Raw genomic sequence first — 13,997 nt, 5'->3', positions numbered from 1 at the left:
CTGTGATGAAATGACTAGATCTTCGAAAAAGGGACAGCAATGGACATGTCCTACTTTGTCTGTAGCAAGGCTTTACACAGTGTCCTACAGCATACTCCTATTTGTAGTCTGAATGGAGGGATAACTGGACAAATTTGTGTTCAAAGGGTATTAGTTAATCATTCATACTCTGCCTGGATGCCAGTTATGAGTGGAGTTTGTCAGTGACATGTGGTGTCTTGCACTTCTTGATGTTGTTATCAATGAGGAAATGGGATGTACCTTCAAGAGGTTTGTGGTGGTCATGCAGCAAGGCAGCTCAAAGGCTGGGTGCCCATCTAGAGATATTCAGCCTAGAAGAGTGGGTCTCTAGGAGTCTAAGACGTGGTCCTGCTTCTAGAATGGGAAGCATTCCCACAGTGCTACAGGTTGAAGGCTGGCTGGGTCGTACCTCTGTGAAGAATGAGCTGCATCTGCTGAACATTAGGCTAAATGCAGGTCAGACAGGGATGAGAACTGGCGGCTTTGTTCCCCTTTACCTGGTGTTTTTTCCATATGTTCCTAAGCTGCATTTGTAACCTTGGAACAGTGGCAACCTTTTGGGATTTCCAAAGCTTGACACCAAGAAAATGGAGCTGATCTCTTTACTGAGAAGCACAATGGGAAAATGAGGCAGGGTCATAAATTGAGAATGACGTTGCCCTTGTGGAGATTTTCAAGACCTGAGTAGATAAAGCCTTAAGCAACTAGGATGGAACTCAGCTTTGACTGCACTTTGAGAAGGTGATTTATCAGGAAGACCTCCTAAGTCCCTTCCTACTCAAATTTCTGTGAAGTACCACTTCTAGCTGAGACTTCAATTTCATTTGGAAGCATGTATTTCTAGTGCTGCTAAATAAAATAGTTTGAGTATGATCAATTACTCGTGTTCACTGTTTCTGAAATTTATCAGTAGTTACTTGTAATCTCTAACTGTTGGGTAAGCATGGAATAGACAAAGTGCATTCTTTAAATAACGTCATTTCACCTGAGAAAGAAATGAAAAATACTCTTGTTCAAGTTGTTCTAGAACTTTACAATGGCTGATATATTTTCACTTGCCTTTATCTGTTGTTCTGAGCCTTGAAGTAAAGCTAAGCAATATGTGGAACGTTTGTTGTTTGAAGTTTCTTGTGGAAGAAAGAAATAACAACAGTTTTGCTGATACTGATTCAGTTCCCTCTTTGCCCAGGCTTATAGAAAGAAACTGTCAACTAAATGCTGTATGTGGATAATTTGAAAATGGAAGGCTTCAGCTGGGCCCAAGCTACTGAAGTTATATACTAGTATACTTAGCATGGTGGGTTTAACTGTGATAGCCTGGCTCTTGAGTTTGTGAGAAAAGCAACTCTGCTTCTTTCTTAATAGAGTTTTGCTTTTATGAAAAGCTAGTAGCTAGTGACAGGCTTCTTTGATATAGTTTCTGTACGTGAGATTAAGTTTGAATCCCAAATGTAAACCTTCTTTTTCTTTTGACTCCAGTATCTATGTGTACTTTTGGAAATGGTTGCATCAATATGCTAGGCTTTTCTATCTTCTTCCCCTTAAACATGCATGAATGCACATAGCCCTGTGCAGGCTTTCTCTATTACGTGGTTGTTTGTATTCCTGGTTTATAAATAGACTTGTGTGCACCTATTTTTGAAGGTGGTTCAAATGATAGTGGATTTTTTGGCAGGTAGTGTCCATTGACTGGTTTAGCTTGTATCACCTTATGCCTTTTGTCTCTAAGAAATGAAAGGCACTCCTGTAATCTTTTGCTGCATTACCCCGAACAAGTGCGATCTTCTTGGCTAACTGGACCGCTTCCAGCTGTTCATGTGTTTCTCTTGATTCCAGTCAAAAACTTGTTATAAAGCAGCTCTTGAGCTATGGATTTTATTGAATCATGTGTTGAACTAGGAAAGAAATTGGTCAATTATTCCATCTTCCTACTTTCAGACTTACAGGCTCTTCTGCTTTATTCACCCTCTAACATACAAGGAAGAGTCTCTAAACTGAATCTTTATCAGAAGCACAAAGATCTGGAAGAAATTTGATTTTTGCACTGCGTTCAAGGTAAGATTTTCAAAATTGCCCATGACCAGGTGGCAAAAAGCATGAATATCAAAGCTTGTGAAATGGAACTACTTCTCATTTATCAGCTTTCTTGTGCGTTGTACTTAGCCTGAAGCATATTATGAATATTTATTATGTATTAAATGCTGCATAATTCTTTGGATGTGTGCTGTGATCAGGTGCATATAATCTAGCTGTGTCTGCATTCTTTCATTAAAACAGTTAACCAAGTTGGTACTTGTAACTAATGTTTACTGTATCTTTTGAGTAGCATACATGTTCATGCTTGTAAAACTGATATACTAATTTGCATGATACAAAATGAAATGTCTTAATAAATGGCATCAGTAACTATATTTGGTTTACTTTATAGTCCCATGCTCATCTAGTTGGAATTTCTCTTGAATGTAGTTACAGTTGGAGTACCATGCCTGGTCTATTTCAAAGTATCAGGGAATAGTTGGGGAATCAGAGAGTAGGATGGGTTTAAAAGGACAGGGTGGATGTGTTTCTTTCAGTAAAGCCATTGCTTCAAGCGCCTGTGCAGTTGTCATCTCTCTGCAAATTTGGGCACTAATCAAGTGGTAGGAGTCATTAGAATTATGTAGCAGTGATGCTGTTGCCTTCAGCTATCATTTGCAGATGAACAAAATACTGAATAAAATGATTGTATCATTCCCAGCCTCCAAGGGAAGTGTGAAGAGTCTAACTTGCTTTTGGGTGATGAAATCCACAGCACAGCTTGCAGTTCCCCTTGATTCCCCAGACTCAGGGAGCATATTGGTGGGCTACACTATTAATCTATTATAGATCATATACTCTGTTTTCCAAAGGAGAAGCTGAATAAACGCTTCAGAAAAATGGAAACACATTGGTATCCCTTGCAGACAGCAGGTTGTGTGAGCAGGGGAATACAAGGGCAAAGTATCCAGCCATAAAACAGATGGTGGAGAATTTCATGTGGAGTCAGAAGGACATAGGAGGTGTTTTGAGGACTGTAAAGTGCAAGTTGCAGTGCAAATGCAGTGTAGGCAGCTGGTTGCCTGGTGCTAGCCCTTGTGGGATTGTGGGAGTCTACTGACACTGGCGCCTAATGTGCTGAATTCATCACTTACTAGAAGGCTCAGATCATCAGTAGACTTCAATTCACATTACTGTTTTTAATTTGTTGTGCCTTTATGGTTGTGTATTTTTTTTCTAATAATTTTTACGGAAGTACCTGCATAATCCCCAAGCTCGTTTGCTTAGCTTTTAAACTGCTAAATTCATCAAAGTCTTTGTCATCATTCTGCGAAGGCTTGAGTACTTAAGAGTATCCCATTGTGAACTCTGCTTATTTTTTTAATATACTTTTATAGATACTAGGTGTAGTTGTCTGGACTAAACCAAGTAGAACATACATACAGTTTAAGCTTCACGTATTTTAAAATAATAAGACTGAGATGTGAGCGTTGAAAGTTTCAAGTTATATCGGTTTAAGACAGCTTGAAATGTTGCATGTATATACAGAATGACAACGTAGGGTGTCTTCACCCTTTCTGCAGTTAATGTGTTCTTAGGCATCATGGTGTGAAGATGATGTGCCCATTGCCATTCACATTCTGTAGGGGAGTGTCTTGCAGCCAGCAGTGTGTAGGAGCAGTAATCTTCTGTAGAACTGGAGATGGTGTCTTAATCTGTTATCCAGAACTGACTGCAACTGTTGTCTGACCTGATGAATAGCATAAAATAAGCATTGAATTATTAACATGCTTGCTTCTCAAAATCTTTTTTCCTGTCGTGTCTATGTAGACCTATTACAACTGCACTGACTGCTTGTAAGCCCTTGAGCACCATCTCTAGTACTGATTTATTATTATTTTTTTTTAACTGGCATGGTCTTTTTGCATGGTAGGTTTAACATTCTTATTGCTAAAATTGCCCTTTGAATTTTTGCAGGTATATTTCAACATGTCTTGTAGTACTTAAATAGTGGCGAAATTAAAACAGTTGTTGTCTCAATAGATATATCTGAAACTTCAGCATTTGAATATTTTGTAAATTTGAAGTATTTAAGCTGTATTGATTAAAAGCCAGTCAAGCTGATTTTTTATTGTTGAACTGAAGTTGCAGTAGTAATTGGACAAAGCAATTTGAGTATTTAAACTTGTGAGTTGCCAAATGGCTGCTTCTTGCCAAGTACTCCTCTGTTTAGATGACAAGTCAAGCAGTTCAGATAGCCTCAGTGCAGACACCTGAAAAAGATTCCATGTGTCCAGGCAACGATATTGGAGACTGCTGCCAGAAAAAAAGGTAATGGAAATTTGCTACACTCTGCAGATCCTAGAGATAGTGATTTTGTAGTCTTCTATTTTTTTTCTTAGAAAGCTTCTTTAATATGTTAAAAAAAAAAAAAAAAAGTAGAGCATGATATAGAAATGCAGGGAGCAGTACTGTGTTTCTGTCACAGACAAGCCATCTGTGATCTAAAACCTAACACATACTGTGGATCGAGTAGGATATATGCTGTGATTACAAGTGTAGTGATCATGCTGCAGAACAGCATATCTTGTAGAGTCAGCTGCTTCTCTTAAGTATCTGATTATAACTGACTTCTTAAAAATGCTTTGAGATGTTCCTCATTTGAAATGATCCATTTAAATGGGTTAAATTAGCAAAGTGCTTAATCTGTTTTAGTGAAGAGAGAGCGTAGCATCTTTCTAGGCAGAAAAACCATCTGAGATGTTTAAGTAGTCTTTACATTTCTAAGTGCTTTGTCGCTTACACTAATGCAGTAGTGTTAATGAAATAGTTTTGTTAATTGACATTAAAAATTTCTTGGTGTGGAAGAGTCAGATGGGGGAAAGAAGGCATGAGGCTCTAAAACTGTGATTGCAATGCAAAAATAACTATTTTTGATTCCTACTTGAGGGCTTTGGTTTCTATATTAAAGTATTGAATTTGATTTTACTACCTTTGAAAGATTAATACGTGCAGGTGGGCTTTTAGTTGATGGAACAGGTATTTGAATGCTCTGTCCAAGTTTTCTGCTTTGCAGTAACTACTGAATTGTGTATTGCGTAGTAAATGTTAATATAATGATGTATGCTACTGATTTGAATGTTTTGGTGGTTTTATTATGGTGTTGGATGACCTTTGCATTTAAATCCTTTTGTACATAAACCTAGAATCGGTAATGGGATGAAGAAAGCCACAAATAGATTCAGATGGTTAAATACTGTGGCAGAGAATGTGTTCCTCTTGTAACAGGAACATCAGCAGCATTCAGGCTATTTCTTACCTGCTCTGATGGCTCAGCCCTAGTTCACATGTATGTGAAGGAATACCCTCAGAAGATGAGGGCAGAGTAAGGGCATCACTTGCACTCTTGTAGAGGGAAGTCCTCCCCCTAACCAACAGTATTGTTTATATTTAAGAAAAAAGCCACTCAAGGTCCCTCGTGAATCTGATACATTTATTTCTCTCATTGCCAATCACATCAACACAAGTGACTTTTTGCTGTGTTTTCTTTATGTGGTGCTAACTGAAGGACTGTTATATTCCAGTCTTCTTGGTCATTTCTCACTCTACTTTTGAAGTTCTCCTAAGTATAGGTGTACTTGTAGCGCCAGTTAAGGCTGTGCGTATTATACGTATAAGGTGGGGAAAAAACAGGATTTGCTGTCAAGATTATAATTGTGATGGCTTAATTCCCCAGCAACCAAATGGGATGCTGTTGTGCCTCTGAGTATCCTTTGCAGGATATCTGTGCAAAATATAGGATATGAACAGAAAGATGTGTTGTAAAAGCAGAGTTTTAACTTTTGCTGTGAGGTGCAGCAGGAACGTAAGCTGTGGCGTTGCAGATAACTAGCTCACTATTACTGCGATGGTTATAGTAGCCAGATTTCACTCCAGATCTTTCTCACTCTAGCTGTTTTCTGGCTTAAAAATAGCTGAAGACTGTTCATTGATGAATTAATCACTATAGTTGTCTGCAGAGTATCTGTTCTTCCACTTGGTGAGCATTTCCTGTGAAATGTTATTAATCCTTTGAAAACTGTCAGGCTTGCTGACTACATCTTACAGCTAGAGTGCCTTCATGCTTTGCAGCTCAAGTCACCTTTCGAATCCTAGCAATAAGACAAGACAGTTATGTCAAGTTTCCATACCTCTTGATCCTACCATATTTTGAAGCTTGTAACAGTGCGATTTCTTTATTATCTAAATGCATGTATTTGATATAGAATCAACTGAGCTGAAAATTGTTGCCTTCTCTGATTATTTTTTTTTTCTGAAAATTGCTTCTGTGAGGATTCTTTATGGCCTTAAGATATTTTCTTGAATGGCTTAGCAAAAAAGGGCCAAGCTGTTTCTGTTTCATAATCAACAGTTTTTATTCCCAAGTTTATTTCAGAATTTAAATAATGCTGTAGTTTACTTACAGCTTGCTTTTGTGCTGGGGGGAATGTATCACAAACTCTGGATGTTCTTGTTATATTGCTGTAGTAGCTACAATGGGTGTGACATTCCACTTTTGCACAAAGTGAGGAGTGGTTTAGGGCCCAGAGGACTTTTAAATGGATAGATGTGCTTAGTAATGCTCTCAGATGACATGTGTGGCGCCTGCTCTCTGAATGTTTGTCCAGTGCTCAGGCTGTGATTTCTACTTATTTGAAGCAGGTGCATGTTTACAAACTTGCAGTAATCCACCTGCAGTGACTGTATTTTTTAAACATTGATCTGAAGGCCAGATGCTTGCGGAAGCAACAAATAGATGGATAGCTTCAAACTGACTCATTACTGCCTATCAACCTAACTAGCAAGATGGTAATAAATTTGCCTCGTGGGGATACACCATAGCAATGTGTTCAAAAGGCTGACGCTTTGCTAAGGGTAAACATGATTCTTAGCTCTGCCTGTGCAAATTGCTGTGCCTGAGCCGGGGCTTGGAATCCCCATCAGGAAGTTGGATGTTTGCAGACGTTTTTGCAATTGCCTTTACAATTGTAAGTAAATAGATTCAACTTCACATTGAGACAGTGTGAACATGTTTTCTGTCTGTTACTTCTGAATTGCAATGGGTAACATAGTGCGTATCTAGAACTTGCACTGTATCTGTAATGCAGGATATAACACCTACAAAGACTCCTGTAAACTCTTCTCTTGAATGTCCTAGAAACCCCAATAAATGTGTTGACGTTTAGATCATCTGTTTTCTTTAATCTGATAAATATAAAATACTTGACAATGAAGGCTTTTTATACGCCAGTACTTTTACTGAAGTGTGGTAGATGACCTTTTCCCTGAGTGTTTCCAAAACTGGGTGTTTGAAAAGCTGTTCCAAAGTGTAGGTTGTGTACTCAAGTTCCCAGTTTTAGCAAGGATGACTTTCAGTGTTTGTTCTTCTGCTTGTATCATTCAGCAGAGTCTGATTTACACGTTGACTAGATGAACAGTCTGCTTCAGGCATTGCCTTATAGAAGCATAACCAACTCTGTGGCTGAGCAACAGGGATTAACATGGAAACAGAGATAAGTAATATTACTTAAACTGCCACTGTTGCTGAGAAATCTTTGGAGCCATAATGTGAATTTAGTGATGTAAAACTTTCCCAGAAGACAATTAGAGAATTTAGGAATGAAAGTCTTGGCATATAAATATGAATCAGAGATTTGCAGAAAAACATTCAAAATAGCTTTTATAACTATCTTCTGTGAATCAAAAGCGGTGTAGGTTTCTGATGCTGTAAATGAGCTCACTGAAGTAAAACGTAAGAGTGGGCCTAGCTAGAACACTGAGCAGTACTGAGCCTTGCTGAGCTTTTGACCAGTGTAAAATCTTGTGCTAATTGTGTGTTGTTCTCACTGTGAATTCAGACTTGAGTGGTTCAAATGATTAACTTGCAATTAAATTTTGAACAGCCAACTTCAAACTGCTGGCCTAAAAAGTCACCAGAACCTTGAGCAAATTTATTTCAAGACTTCTGCACTGTTTAAAAAACAAAACAAAAAAACCCAACAACCCTGGAACTTTACTTTTAAAATGCATTGAAAAGATAATGCTGTACTTTTTTGCAAAACCTGCATATTAGTTTTAATTGCGTAAATCACTTAAGTTGCTTAATGCGTTAATAAAACAGTTCAAGTTTTTGCTCAGCTTTGATTCACAATGTTGTTGTGTAGAACCAGGAGTCACTCAGCAAATGCAGAGAAAATTCATCATTCTCTTATTATCGAGTATGAGCAGTTTCCTCTATAGGTTGAAAGTTGTACCTTGCCTCAAGTGATAATGCAGACGTTAACTCCTGCTCCTGGCTTTTGTTTGTAGGTTAACAAGGAAATACTGTGTGAACTTGCACAACTAGTTCACTCCCTTGGCATATGTCTTTATTGTACTGTAAAATCAGGTAGCCTAATACCTATATGAAGAGGGGGGTGGAGTATTTTACACTTACTGTATGTTCACAACATGCTATTAAGAAGTTGCAGGATACTGGCAAATCTGCACTGAGCTTTCAGTATTGCTCTTTTCCTTCTCCCCCTGGCATCTTGAACTTCTGTAATACCTTTTACTAACTTCTTCATGACCCACAGCTGGGAGGGTTGATATCAGCAGTGGAAGTATTTGATACCATAAGGTCAGATATGACCCGTGAGATTTCACTTTGTTTTTATTGCTGGTGAGAGAGTAGGTTGGCTGGTTTATTTTAAAGCAGCAGTAATGTGATTGTTGTTAAAGGGTCAGAGTTGTTGCTGGTTGTTAAACAGAATAAAAAATGTATTTCTGATGCTTCTTTGACCAGAGTCTTGAAATTTGCAAATGACGTGGATGATGCAGTGGTTTTTGCTTCTTGTAGTGCTAGGATTCAGCTTGAGGTTCATCAGTACGTTGCTACCAAGTTTAGTTAATATATATTTAGTTATCAGAAAGACTGATGTGATGCCTATTCTTCTGTATAGTGGTAGGGATCTTCACATTTGTCAGGGTTCTTGCCTACAGAATTTTTTAACATGCTTGTTGTTGAATGTTGGTTTTAATTTTTCAGCAGTGACAGGAGTTGGACTTGATGATCCTTGTGGTCCCTTCCAACTTGGGTTATTCTGTGATTCTTTGATTTACTTGTGATGCATTTGGCTGTTGCTTTCTTCTGAAGAAAACTCTAAAACGTGGTGAAATGAAGCATATTCAGGAGTAAGATACTCTTAGCTCAAAATGGCTCTCTTGGAATCCGTCATAATGTAAGCAGTCTGTCTCGAGGCTAGACGTCACCCTTGTCTAATGAATGTTCTTGCGTGCTCTTAGAGTAGTATTGGGAGGAGTGAAGCCTTTTGCTTCTGGGAAGCATAGAGCTTGTATTTCCATCTGCTTCTGTGAGTCAGCCCGTTCCAGAGGCGACTGGAGCAGCATTAGAAGGACTGAGATTGCCAAGCACTTCATCACGTAAGCGTCCCGTAGCCTCCTGGTTAAGGAGAGCTTCTGGAGATGGGACGCTGTGTGAAGGGAGCTGCCTTGTGGCTGTGTGTTTGGTGATGGCGCCTCAGTGCCTGGTGTTCTTAAGGAGAGAGAGTTACACTGTTTCTCGCAACTTTATGAATATGTGCCTTTTGAGGCTTTGTCCTGCTGGTGGTTTTGTTGTTGTTTGTATTTTATTCTGAAGTCCTCAGGTACTGTAACAACTTTTCTTTGCTGGTGAATTTTGTAAGTTATGAGGTGAAGACTTTTGCAGCATGATCCAGTGCAGCAATTTAGAATATTTGGTGTTTAGTTCTTTCAAAACATTTCTTCAAAGTTCATTAACGATTTAGTGGATGCTGTTTAAGTCATAGTTTCACAGTACTCAGAACAAATCTGCATAGGCAGCAGCTGCTGGCTCTGCATTTCTGGCACTGGCACTTGCCTGAAATGCATTTTCTGAGATGGTTTAGAGAACTAAACTGGCAGAAAATAATTGACATTTTCTGGCTTAGTTTGATTCATTGAACCATCCATCCTGTTGTGGTGCCTAGAGAAAGAATGCTGGGGAAAATAGGGCTTGCAGCAGTGTGACATTACGTGCATTGAACTAGCTGAAACCTTACGGTTCTTCCAACAGTAGCAAAGTATTCCTTTTGTGCATCTTCTTTCTTTTGAGTATCAAGAAAACAAGCACTTTGGATGGCTGAAAAACAGTAGTTGCTGTTTCGAAGGAGCAAACCATAATGAAATGTTGTCATAGCTCCATTTGTCAGTCAGTGTCCTTAAAGTCAAAGCCTCCAGTGTGTCCCTTTTATGCCTCATTCAGCTCAGCAGAGCTGTAATCAGTTCATAATCATCAGTGTTACCATAAAACTTGCCTTTCCCTCATTCCCCCAACAAAACTGGCTGTTAGCCAGATTTGTTCCTGCAGTAGTTCCTTCTACCAATGTACTGTCACAGAAACTTCTCTAAGATGGGTGGTTTGTAAGAGTAAATATGTAGTCTCTGATCCTGAAAGGAACGTGGGCATTTGCATCCTATTGAAAATGATGGATTAGATGCTGAGGTGCGTGTACATCTGAACTGTTGGTTATCTGTTAGTTTTGTGTTTCAAGTTTAATTTATGATCAGTTTTATTGAAACTACTTTTAAGATGTATCATTATTATTTCTTCAGAGGAGATGTAATACTTTGAAAGAAAAGCAATAAGCTTCGGCTGTGAAACTACTGTGCATTTGTACATCTAAGCAATCATAGTTGGCAAATAAGATGTGCTATACTTGATGGATTTCACTTTTGTCAAACTGTCTACTTGGCCATTTAAGCAGGTGAATAAAATTAAGTAAATAGCAGTTGTGTTAGCAGATATTCAAAAGCTGTTCCTTCAGTAACTGAATTTAGGGACTTGGATGTCAGGTAGTAGGCTAGATGACTTTTAAAGTGGTAGCTTGTGCTGGTGAAGGAAAATGGAGAGGAAAAATTTGATTTTATTTTTTTGTTGTTGATATGAATCCTTAATATGCTGTTTAGAGTGCACTGAAAGATCTTATGACAGCCAGACGTAGCTTTAGTACAAGCTCTTCTGTTTTTCAGGAATACTGCTTTTTCCTAAATTCATGTACAAATCTGTTGTGTACCATCTGGAGTGGCTAACTACTTCCTTTGTTTCTTTCTAGGAAATACCAAAATAAAGCAGATGTTGTGTCCCATACTGTTATCTCAAGGTTGTGCAAGTCATTCTGTTATGTGCTCCTTGCCAGCAGGAATGTAAACTAATTCTTTCAACACTGAACTAGAACCTTGACAAGGTTGTGATTACAGGTAAGAACAAATTCTGCCTCTTAGAAATTTGTGGAACAGTATAATTACTTGGACTGTGTTTTAATTTGCAACTTTTAATTGACTAAGACTTTCCCATAAATTTGGGAACAGATTGGATAAAAGAATGTGTTTTTTCATCCTTAATTGCATTTGAGATTTGCTTAGTCTTATTTTAAATAGGAAGAAAATACCCTCTCTAGTCTTGTACAATTTACAGTTAGTAAATGAAAATGGTAAAAAAAAATGTAGTTTATCAGCATCCAAATGTATGCTGTCCCAGAATTTGAGAGAGGTGTTTTCTCACACAAAAGTGTCTAATGGAAGTCAAAGTCATGAAGTGTTTCGCCACGATGAGCTTAAATCAGCTTACTGCCTGTGTGGCTTTTCTTCCCCTCGAGGTTCATATTCCCCTAAATCAGCTAACAGTAGCACTACTGCTTAAGTTACCCTTTTTAATCAGTTAGGGAAAATTTCTAAATTGTTGTTACAAGCCCACTGTAGCTTCTATTTCTGAGTGACTTGTTTCAAGGGGAAAGGTTGTTGTCATCTTCCAGCTCAGTGAAAATGTTTTGGTTTCTGATTTTCTATCCTGACTTTATCTGACAGACAGAAAAGTGGTGGCAATAACTCTTGTTACTATCTTTTCAATCTGTAGGTGGGGAACTAAAAATTTGTGTTATTTTATTTTGATTTCTTTTAAGAAATGGTAAATGAAATGCTACAGAACTGTGTTAATTAAACATTAAAAAAAAACCCCACAAAAAATTTCAAACTTCACACTTTGTTTTTTTCTGAATAATTTAATTCCCCCTTTAAACAGGGAGTACCTGTTTTCAAGACTGTCCATTAAATTGCTTGATTACATATGCTGAATCTGTAGAATTATGATGAAATTAAAACCTTTTGGTCTTGATTTCACATTTCAATGTCTCTGACAGGATAAGTCATTTGCCTTAAAGTTGTGTGCCTTAGATTGTATTGGCAGGACCGCTGTAGTGGTGGAATATTGATTTCAGGCAGTCTCACGTGTTATACTCAAAAGTTGTGTGATGCAGATATCGGTGATGAGTTTGTGCTAAGGAGATTGTGCTAATAGTTCTGCTTCTCTAATGAAAGAAAGGTTCAACTGTTTTATGTTTTGAATATGCTTCGATTTTTGCTTGTTTTTGTTATGTTTCAATTCAGTGTTTGTATTCACAGTGATGTAACAGATTTAGAAAAGGCACAACTCTTCTTATGTCATAGACTATATTTTTGTTGGGTTGGATGTGTATTCCTTGGATCTATGTGTGTGAATCAACAAGTCACTCCTCAACTAAATTTAAAAGTATATATATAACTTTTTTTTTTTTACTGTGGTTCTGTTTACATGCTGCAGAACAATCACCCTGGTCCTTTCAGACCTGGTTAGGAACAATTATTTGATTGTGAGTTAGGTATTCATTTCTACCTTATTCTCATATAAATACATCTGAAGCCTTTCTTCTCTCATCTCTTTCTGTGCTTGTTCAGTAAGTTATATTGAGAGTATAAATTTGGGATAAGGGAGAACTCATTTTTAGTGACATTCCTGTGTGCTAATGAGTAAAATGATTGCTTCTATTTTGATACCCATTGTATATTAGCTGTAGGTTGCTCTCTTTCTTTGAAATTTTACATGCTATTTCTTTAATAAAAACCTGTCTGGTGGTATTTTGAGAAGATGCAAAGTTTAATTAAACTCATAAAATAGCTGGACCTCTGAACTTAGAGAAGCAACAACATAAAGACTGTGTAGAAGTACCTAAACTTTCTTTAGGGAGGGATCACTTCTGTACTAGGTCAGTGCCTTCTAGTATCCAAGAGCTCTGCATCTACCTTTGCTTTAAATCATCTACAGGAAGTGTGACCCAGTGTAGGCAAACAAGAGCAATTTCAGTAAATGTGAGATACAAGACTTAGCAAACCTACCATAGTATGATCTTAAAGAGGTAAAGAGCAGTCTACTGGGTGGTATGACAATACCACAGCTTGTTGCAGTTCCTATCAAGGGCAAGAAGTGACTCAAGGGTTGAAAAGCTTAAATTGGTCATATCTGATTTAATCATTTCATTCAAGTGCCCATGCACTAAACTCCTACATCAGGGTGGCACGAGGACATGGGTACTGGTTTGCACGAGGGCTATCGTGGCTTTCAGACTTGAGCCTCTGATGTTCCCCTGGAGTGGTAGAAGCAATAGTGAGTTTATTTTGCACTTGCCTGGGCCTGATATTGCAATACCTGGTGAACCAGCCTGGGTATTTGCATCTTACACACTGCCTCTCATATAGTTAATATGTAACTCATATAAAGGTGGAGTTTTCCAGATGGCAGTTGAGTTTCCCAGCCTTCATAATATTTAGATGGCTACTTGATAACGTCTGAAATTGTTACCTAGAAAACTAAGACCAAGGACATGGAATGAAAGAAGTTTCTATTCTAGAGCATTTGTTACTGGGAAAGATATCTGCATTTCTCTTCAATAATTTCCTAGCTGAAGTGCTAATGTGAACAGACTAGCAATACAGAATTGTGTGTTGTTAGCTAGGAAGAACTCTACGTGTTTTAAGTTGACACCTGGTCACAGAAGTTCATGGGTGTGACCTCTGCACTTTATCTTATTGTGATGCTGCACGTAGTGACA

General features: G+C 38.1%; 1 protein-coding gene across 7 annotated transcripts in view; it reads left to right on the top strand.

The window, feature by feature from the left end:
- The window catches only part of PPM1B (protein phosphatase, Mg2+/Mn2+ dependent 1B), a 53,656-nt gene that overhangs the window by 12,627 nt on the left and 27,032 nt on the right, over window positions 1–13,997 (top strand). For 4 of the 7 annotated variants that reach the window (XM_048937844.1, XM_048937845.1, XM_048937838.1 and 1 more), the window contains exon 2: window positions 11,190–11,334. The gene's annotated coding sequence lies outside the window, so the exon portion shown is untranslated. Of the gene's footprint in view, window positions 1–1,963; window positions 2,077–4,270; window positions 4,369–9,103; window positions 9,250–11,189; window positions 11,335–13,997 lie in introns of those variants that run through there. The other 3 variants (XM_048937842.1, XM_048937839.1, XM_048937841.1) reach the window with 3 other exon arrangements.

The sequence above is a fragment of the Lagopus muta genome, chromosome 2 (genome assembly GCF_023343835.1).
Source record: "Lagopus muta isolate bLagMut1 chromosome 2, bLagMut1 primary, whole genome shotgun sequence".
Lineage (NCBI taxonomy): Eukaryota > Metazoa > Chordata > Aves > Galliformes > Phasianidae > Lagopus > Lagopus muta.
Note: the sequence above shows the minus strand (reverse complement) of the source record. Positions and strands in the feature narration are given on the sequence as shown.